Raw genomic sequence first — 9,280 nt, 5'->3', positions numbered from 1 at the left:
TTTGATGCATAGCACGCATATTTTATTGTGGTTGATGATACATCAGCAGAGCAATGGGTTACATTCGGAAAATTTCTTAAATGTGACTCTTCAAATGTGGCAAGCTTGGGACACACATCCGTAATCTTCCCACCCACAGGATTTCTGAAATAAAAAGAACGCGGCAAACATCAGTCATGTGAAATAAATGGCACAATGCAGCAGCCGAAGTAAAAACATATTGGAACCAATAGAAGTGTTTAATGCTGCAAGTATAAAAGACAATGCACTTTAACAAACACCTCAATAAGTATAAGGAAGTAACAGCTCTCACTTTTCCACACCATATTTGACAATGTATCTGTTCTTTATTTATTCTCATGGGCCTTAGGGCACTAACCTGCGCAGCACTGTACGCGACTGTGCACAGAAAGCCGCAAAGCTTCCGTTGCGAACCACTGCGAACTACACGTGCTTCCTATGGTCTGCCTTTCGCGCGTTGTCACTCTTTATATAGGCACAGTGAACCTAGCGATGCCCTAAAAATTAACAAGATGCTAAAATACTCCGTCCCGCAACTTTGAAGAGGAGTGGGAATTAGCCGCGCGAGTTGAGGGCTCCCGCAGCTGTGTGATGTAGGCTCCCGAAAGTGTGAGAACAGCACACACTTGTGGAAGCCATCTTCTCGCGCTTACTGCTCCCACTGTCCTGTGAACGAATGTTATATGAGCATGCATTGTCCTAGAAGCAAGTTCCAAGAAGTGTACTGGATACATACCTTGGTAGGCAATCCCATGTGCACTAAGCCTTCTTTAAACCAAGGTCGACGCAGTAAGGGATTCCGGTGTTCCGAAAGAGCTTCAGGCGCTTCCCGTATCTTTCGAATTGCTTAAGTTACATGCTACTTTCGTCCACAGACCGAACAAAGCCACACATTATAATAACAGAGCTATAAAGCTCTGCGCGACAGCACTACGCAGCAAATCAACAACAGCGCAGCCAGGCGCAGCATAGCGCAGCGCTACGGAGCCGTACTGATGGATTGGAATGGACTGACCGCGAACTGACATCTATGATGATGGTGATAGCAGAATGCACGGGAGTTTTGATACTTACGAATGGTTTCAATGGCAAGTTTAGCTAGCAAAACGGTGGACATGTCGCACAACTCCACTAATTTGGAGAAAAGGGTGGAAATTTGGGCTGGTTGGTGCATGATCTTAGGATAAAAAACAGCGCAAACGGGGACGAAGCGTAGCGTCCCTCTCTCTGCTTCGTCCCCGTTTGCGCTGTTTTTTATCCTAATAATTTGGAGAAGTTTTATAAATATAAAACTAGTCATTAGTTCTTGCAAAATTCTGCAGCACCTGCTTCTCCTCTTAGATAAATTTAGCTCGTTGGCGGCTCTTGCACTGCAGGTGGGAGTGGAATCGTACCAATTTACAAACATCTTCGCGTCAAACCCTCCAACTGATGTAAATAAAACAGTATACATACACGAAAGACGCGAATTTTCTGTGAAATAAAAAAACGTCCATACTCATGGCCTGGGAAAATCCTCAGCCTTACATCCTTCGGACGTACACCTCGTCTCTCATGCGGATATACAAAAGTGGACACTGTCCGTACGTCCGGCTGATGTACGAATACGGATATCCGAAATCGGATTGCGTTCGTACGTCCGATGGACGTCCGATCTCGGCAAAGGACGTTCGGATCTAGCTCGTACGTCCGACGGATATCTGTGGTTGCTTGGGTACTGACTACATTTGTAAGTACAGAATGTGAATCTTGCATTCTCTTTTCTTGATTATATTGCCTTGCAGGCGCGGTGCGGAAGACATTCCAGGATGCTACAGATGTGGCCATGCAAGCACTTGTTGCTGACTGGCTACGGTACGCTCCGTCCAGGGTTAAGAAGAGGTATGAATGGTTTTATTTTGCATATTCTCTTGCGGACCATTGGATAGCTGAATAGAAAAAGTGCATTACAGTCCCTAGGCAGGAACATTTACTGAAGTGTAGGCACTGAACACTTATTGCTCGCCTGTCAAGAGGGTGCTACCTGTATTAGATGCTTTCTTTTAGTTTGCACCGGCATCAGGCATCAACATGGGTAGCAGTTGTGATATACGTTTTGCCATCTGACGGCCATTTTCCAACTTTGCTAGGAAGTCACAGGCCCATGACAGTTAACCAAGGTTGTAAGATTACTGGGGAACTGAAAAGTTTACCATATTTGATTGCAACAATATGAGGCAAATCAAATTAAATTTAAGTCAACACAGGAAATGAAATAAATTGAGGCAGCATTTCATATTAAGGCACTAATTGTCAGTGCTTTCATTAACTATGGCCACATACTGGTTTCTGTTTTGAAAAATGTGCATAACATTTTGTTGGTGTTTACGCTTTCTCCAGTGCATTTCCTAAAGCAAAGAAAGCTTGTTTTGAAAAGTAGCACTGCCGTAATTACGATATACAGCAGAAAAATGGAACAGCGGCAGCCCTTATAGCCTACAGTGGTTTAGTTCAATTCTTTTGCAAGATGAACGCTGGCAGCTGGCTCGGCAGACAAGTGAGCAGTCAGCGGCCACTAATGCTCATCTTGTATCCAGCAGCAGTGTAGAGCTCTGTCGTGGGCAACACATAAGGTGAAAATCTGGCATTGGTTTGCCAAGTTTTGGATGAAAACGCTGTAATCTTAGTGCATTTGGATGCATGGGCCCACACTGGCACTTGTGTTTTTAAAATTTTGCAAGCTTTCATTTTTGCCAAAGGAGGCCATTGTGGGAAGCACATTGGTCGTACCATTTTCATGCACTCAACTTTCCTGTTCACACCTGCAGATTTAATTGAACTTCATAAACAAGGCTTTAATGTTCAACTAATTATTGTGGGTGGAATGAAAAAAAAATACTAGCCAGTACTTAAACGTGCACTGAAGAGGAATCTGAACTCATCTTTTTGCCGCGGGAACTCGATATACACATTCCCAGCATTCTTGGAAACTTCGACTTATTTCCCTGTGTGGCCGATTTCCCTAATTAAATGGAATTAACGTCCGGCTCCCGCCTTTATTTTTTTAATTCTCCCCGTACGATGGGCTGAGTCGACCAACGGGTGGAGTGCCTTTCAGCCAGCTCCGTGGAGGCTTTCCTTTTGCTTTATTTTGTTTTTTATGTTTCCGTGAATAAATAGTTTCATTCGCAGATAATATAGCAGCAAAATAAGCCCACAGAAATAAAAACACGCGCGGACTATTTGCTTCTACGGATTACTACGTAATACTCCGCCGATGGCAGAGCGGCAAGCTGCCACGGCACTGGGTGAAAGGCACTCCACGCGTTGGTCAACTCCGCCCACCGTACGGGGTGAATTTTAAAAAAAGGCGAGAGCCAGACGTTAATTCAATTTAATTAGAGAAATCGGCATCACAGGGCAATAAATCGAAGTTTCTAAGAATGCTCGGAACGTGTAGATTGAGTTCCCGCGGCAAAAAGACGAGTTCAGATTTCTCTTCACTGCACTTTTAATATAACTCCCAACATCACTTACTCGGTTTCTTTTCAGAAAGTTTTTTTTTAATCTTCATCCCCTTTATCTGTGGTCAACCTTTGTATATATGTATATATAATTGTTAGGAGACAGTGCCATGATATTGACTACGTTCAAGTAATGTGGCTCTCATTTGTATTTCAGTGCTGCCAAGGAGTTCAAGACTGGAGCAGACCCATGATGTAAATAATTTAGCAAGTGTAGTGGCACTTGTTTACTGCAATAAAGATGCCTCCTCATGCAGCAGCAGCACATCTTCTTGCACATGCAAATTACACTGCACCAGTCAGTGCCTATGCACTTTTTGTGCAATGTAGTATACATGACTGGTTTGCATGCCCTTGCAACATCGCTGTAACTGTCATGCAATGTTGTCTGCATGTTGAAAAAATGTTACTCTAATATTGCAGCAATGTGGCGGCCATGTTTCTACCAACGTTACCGGAATGTGGTTTAGGGAGGACATTAGCCATGTTTTAGCAACATTGCAGGGCCACATTCTAACAACGTTGCAGCAACATACTGTGCTACCAGGGATGTTGAAAGACATCCTTCAGAGCGACGGTCACCCGGGGCTTCAGGATGATAACGATGTCTTCGGGATGAAGCCGCGGCAGCGGCTTTGGTTTCCAAGCAGGTCCCTGGGGCCCACCGTGAAGCGCTGCAGCGCGCGCAGCAGCGTTGTGCCGTGTTGAGCGGCCTGGCGACGTGGCGTCCGTTTTCTTGGAAGCGTTCCGCTTGCGGGAGCGGCGTTCCACTAGCTTGAATAACTTCAAGTTCTCGATGGGCGCAGAGGCCGGGCTATCAGGCGCTGGATTTGCTGGAACCTCGGACCAGATGGCGTCCGGGTAGTAGCCACGTTGCAGGTTTGGCGAAGCCATCTTGCCGCGGGTGGGCGACTCACTCACGGCCGGGCGCCGCCGTAGGCGTTAGGCCTAGCGCGGCCGCCACGATACCCAAGTGAAGATCGGCCCTAAAAGGCCTAAATTTTGCCCCACCTGTGTGCGAGAGGTATGCACAGGTAGCTGACGACTTCGGGAAGCCAGACGCGGCTGTGTTGACGGGGTTGCGCCCAGGTAGGCCGCGAACGCTGCTCCCAGCTCACCATGTTGAAAGACATCCTTCAGAGCGACGGTCACCCGGGGCTTCAGGATGATAACGATGTCTTCGGGATGAAGCCGCGGCAGCGGCTTTGGTTTCCAAGCACCCTAGTAGCACGCTTTGTTGCCTCAGTGTGGCCACAACGTTAGCTTCTAACATTACCTTAACGTGGCTAGCGTCCTCTTTTTGCAACGTTAACGCAACATACATAAGACAACGTTGAGACAATATTGCTCCAATGTTACATCAACTTTCAGTCAATGTTAAAGCAACTTCTGGAGACAATATTAATGCAACATTGCTACAACATGTTCTTAATGTTGATACAACTTTTTATTTGCACACATGCAACATTCCCACGACAATGTTACTGCAATATTGCTGCAATGCTGTCATAATGTTTCAGAAACTTTCAGACAGCATTCTAAATTACTGAAATATTTCAGCTACCAATGGATGCTGCTCAATAAAATGATCTCTTGAAAGGCTAAACTGTGTACAATGTGTAGTGTTGTGTTGGGTTTTATGGCACATAGGCAACTGAGGCCATCATGCGCCAAACACAAGGTATTGTAAAAGTTTTTTGTTGAATATTAGAGACATGTAAAAAATGGCTGAGGCTTAACTTGGTTAACCCTGGTCAGATGCGAAGCATATTGATGGCTAGGCTTGGTAATACATGGCTTTCCTTGGTTGAATACTTGGTCATTTTAATACAACCACTAGAAGCCTTCGTCGTGGGGGAAGACAACGGCATGGCTACAGCGGAACGCCGACTAACCCCGAGACGCGCGTTGGGTGGGCGCCTGGATTTCCACGGAAGCCGCGTCCGCCTGCCCGGTGGAGCGAGCGTTTCACCTACACCGAGTGTGAACGCGCGTTCGAAATGCGCGGGAATGCGCGTCACTGTACCACGTGGTCTGCACGGCGTGCAACCACAGCGACGGCGCGAGGTGGACCCCCATCTTCCTCTGTCGTGACGTCATGTGTCACGTGGTATGTCACGTGGTGTGACGTCACTGTACCACGTGGTGTGCACGGCGTGTAACCACGGCGAAGGGCTGTAGTGTACTTCCGTCTTCCTCTGTCGTGACGTAATGTGTCACGTGGTATGTCAAGTGGTGTGACGTCACTGTACCACGTGGTGTGCACGGCGCGTAACCACGGCGAAACGCTGTAGTGTACCTCTAGTAATATGCTTCGCATAAAAGTCATCCCTGGTGTAAAGGCCTTCAGACATTAATATTACCTTTTGAACATGTACACAAATTTTAAAAATGGCTACTAGTAAAAGCTTTAAACGGGGCCGGGAAACCTCAGTAGCTATCCTTGGCTGGACGAGGACACTGAGACTCCCAACCAACAAAAATTAAAACCTCAGCCTTCTTCTCAGGCGTGAGAAAGTGGCTGAGGTGTATTAGAATTAAAACAGACCTGTGGGTAAAAAATTTAGAGACACTTAAAAAATCCAGTTTCTTTAAGGAAGCTGAAAACACATGATATATCAACAATTGCATCATCTCCTAAAAGCAGTGCGGGATGAAAAGGGATGTATTCGTTATAAAATTGAGTAAAGTACTTTTTCTTTATTTTTTCCAATTTCATACAAGTGAATAAAATATGGTTAATTGTAACTTCAACTCCGCATTCTTCGCAAAAAGGTTGCTCTTTTTTTGACAGTAGGAAATTGTGTGTCAGATGCGTGTGTCCTATACGAAGACGACAAATAATGACTTCTTTGAAGCGTTCTTGGTAGGTGCAAGATTTCCATTCGCCTAAAACTACTTTTACAAAGTGTAGTTTGTTGTTTGATTCATTGTCCCAAGCGGACTGCCATTTTTTCCTTATTTCACAATGTACCGAGTTCATGCAATCTTTAAAGGGAGTATCTACTTTCTTTATTTGCTTGCTACGAGCCTGCGCTGCGCAGAGGTCTGCTCTCTCGTTGCCTTTAATTCCGACGTGACTCGGCACCCAGCAGTTTTATGTTTTTTCCTTGAGCTATGGCTTTTGTTATGTTGTGTATTATGTCACCGAGCATCGGGGTAATTGCATTTCTAGAGTGGAGAGCTGTAAGTAAACTAAGGGAGTCCGTGTAAATAATACTGTTTCTGAGGTTTTCATTTACTATTTTTTTTTTACGGCCAAGCATACAGCGTAACATTCGGCTGTGAATATTGATGCACACTGTGGAAGTCTGATTATTTCATTCTCTTGCCCTCGTACTACCGCGCTTCCTACGTAGGTGGCTGTTTTCGAACCGTCCGTATAAAAATCCGCAAAACCATTGTATTTTTCCTCCAGTGCAAGAATTTCTTGTACTATATGTTGTTGCGGAGTTTGCTTTTTGTGAAAATGTGTGAGAGTGAAATCGCATATTGCAGGGAAGTTGTACCATGGAGGTAGTGGCTCTCGTCTGATCGAAATGTTAGGTAATGTGTTCAGTACGCCGAGACTCGCACATCTCTTCAAAACGCAAGAGGAGTGGTCTGGTAGTTTGTGGTTTATTATTAAAAAGTGTTCTGGATGGACACTTTGTAACTATTTCGTAACATATATGTTTTAGTAGGGAACGTATTTTTATAACGTATGAGCATGTAAGTATGCTTCTTCTATCTGTAAGAGATGGTTCGTTTGTTTCAACATAGAGACTATTAATGGGTGACGTCCTGTAAGCGCCAGTTGCAAGACGTAAACCTAAATTGTGCACTGGGTCCAGTCGTTCCAAGTACGATGACCTTGCTGAACCATATACTATACTACCATAGTCTAAGAGGATCGTACCACAGAGCGATAAATTTTTAGAAGACCTGCCCTGTCAGAACCCCAGTGTTTATGTGAAAGGACTTTGAGTATGTTCAGTGATCGGGAAGTTTTCTTTTTTAACGCGTTAATATGAGGCAGGAAAGTGAGTTTTTTGTCAAATGTTATGCCTAGAAATTTATGTTCATTTTCTACAGGTAAATCTATTTCGTTGAGGTGTATGGTGGGGTCTGCCTGTAAGCCTCGTTTGAGTGAGAAAAGAATGGCCACTGTTTTCTGTGGGGAAAATCGGAAACCATTTCTGTCTGCCCATGTTGTCAGTTTATTTATTGTTAGCTGTATTTGTCTTTCACATGTTGATATGTTGGAGGATGTGTAAGCTATCTGGAGGTCGTCTACATAAAGTGAATACATAACAGACCTAGGTATTATTTTGTTAAGAGAATTCATTTTTACAATAAAAAGTGTTGTGCTTAAAATACACCCTTGAGGCACTCCATTTTTCCTGAATAAAATCCCTCGAAAGGGTTGAGCCTATACGGACATTAAATGAGCGGTTAGATAAAAAGTCTTTAATGGAGTTCAGCATTCTGCCATGGATGCCAAGTTCAGCTAAGTCCTGAAGAATTCCGAACCTCCAGGTAGTATCATATGCTTTTTCTAAATCAAAAAAGACTGCAAGACAGTGTTGTTTGTGTATAAAAGCTTGTCTGACTGTATTTTCGAGACGGACTAGGTGATCTGTAGTTGAGCATCCCTTTTTAAAACCACACTGGTGGATATCAAAAAGTTCACAGGATTGAAGAACAAAGGTTAATCTTTTATTTAGGACACTTTCGAAGGATTTGGCGAGGCAACTGGCCAGGGCTATGGGTCTATAACTGCTAGGAGAGGTTGGGGGTTTACTAGGTTTAAGAAACGGTACAATAATAGCTTTTTTCCAGGCCTCAGGTATTTTGCCTGATATCCAAACTATGTTGAAGAACCTTAAAAGTGCCTCTACGGCAGGTTGAGATAGATGTGCCAGCATTGCGTAGTGGATTTGGTCGGGTCCTGGAGCAGTTTTTTTACCAGCAGACAGTACTGTATTTATTTCTTGGAGGGTAATCACACTGTTATATTTTTGGTTTGCACCTCCACTAGTTGTAAGTCTTTGTTTTTCGGCTGTGTTTTTGTGTTTTAAAAAAGACTGTGTATAGTGTGATGAACTTGAAACTGCAGCGAAATGTTCCCCCAGTATGTCTGCCTGTTCCCCTATGCTTGTTTGTGTGCCAGGTGTTGTTAAAAAAGGAATTGTGAAGGGTGAAAAGTTTCCATTTAATGTGCGAACCTGCTCCCACATTTTTTTAGATGTCATCTGACTGTTAATGGATGAAACATAACTCTGCCATGATGCTTTCTCGGCACACCGACGGACGTACCGAGCTTTGGCTCTTGCCTTCTTAAAATTAACGAGATTTTCATGTGCCGGATACCGGCGAAATTTACCCCAAGCTCTATTTTGTTGTTTTTTGCTTCCTTGCAGTCTTTTGTCTACCATATTTTATGGTTTTGTCGCACCGCTCCCGACGACTGAGGAATAGCTGTGAGTGCGGCAGTTATGATACAATTAGTGAACTTTTCATTTATTTGGTCGATGGTGAGATTTTCTAAAACTATATTTTCTAAGGTTGCCTTTGCTCTAAAAAGTGACCAGTCGGCGAGGTGAAGCTTCCAGCGCCGTGGCCTTGTGGGGATTATTTCCGGTGGGGATGTTAAAGTGATTAGTATAGGGAGGTGATAGCTGCCATATGGGTTGTCAATGACGTCCCAGTTAAAATCGTTAAAAACAGAAGGTGAACTAAAAGACAAATCTAAACAGGTCATTTTCCCTGAGGCA

At 44.1% G+C, this 9,280-nt stretch overlaps 1 long non-coding RNA gene across 1 annotated transcript; it reads right to left on the bottom strand.

Annotated features, from left to right (window-relative positions):
* LOC149355236 (uncharacterized) lies at positions 1 to 822 on the bottom strand. Its single transcript, XR_016289703.1, has 2 exons — positions 758 to 822; positions 1 to 144 (listed from the first exon to the last, which is right to left on the bottom strand). It is a non-coding gene; the product is annotated as an uncharacterized LOC149355236 (long non-coding RNA).
* Between the last annotated feature and the right edge of the window lie 8,458 nt (positions 823 to 9,280).

This window comes from Amblyomma mixtum, chromosome 3 (genome assembly GCF_055824585.1).
Source record: "Amblyomma mixtum isolate Tamu chromosome 3, ASM5582458v1, whole genome shotgun sequence".
NCBI lineage: Eukaryota > Metazoa > Arthropoda > Arachnida > Ixodida > Ixodidae > Amblyomma > Amblyomma mixtum.
This window is presented reverse-complemented; position numbering and strand designations above follow the sequence as displayed.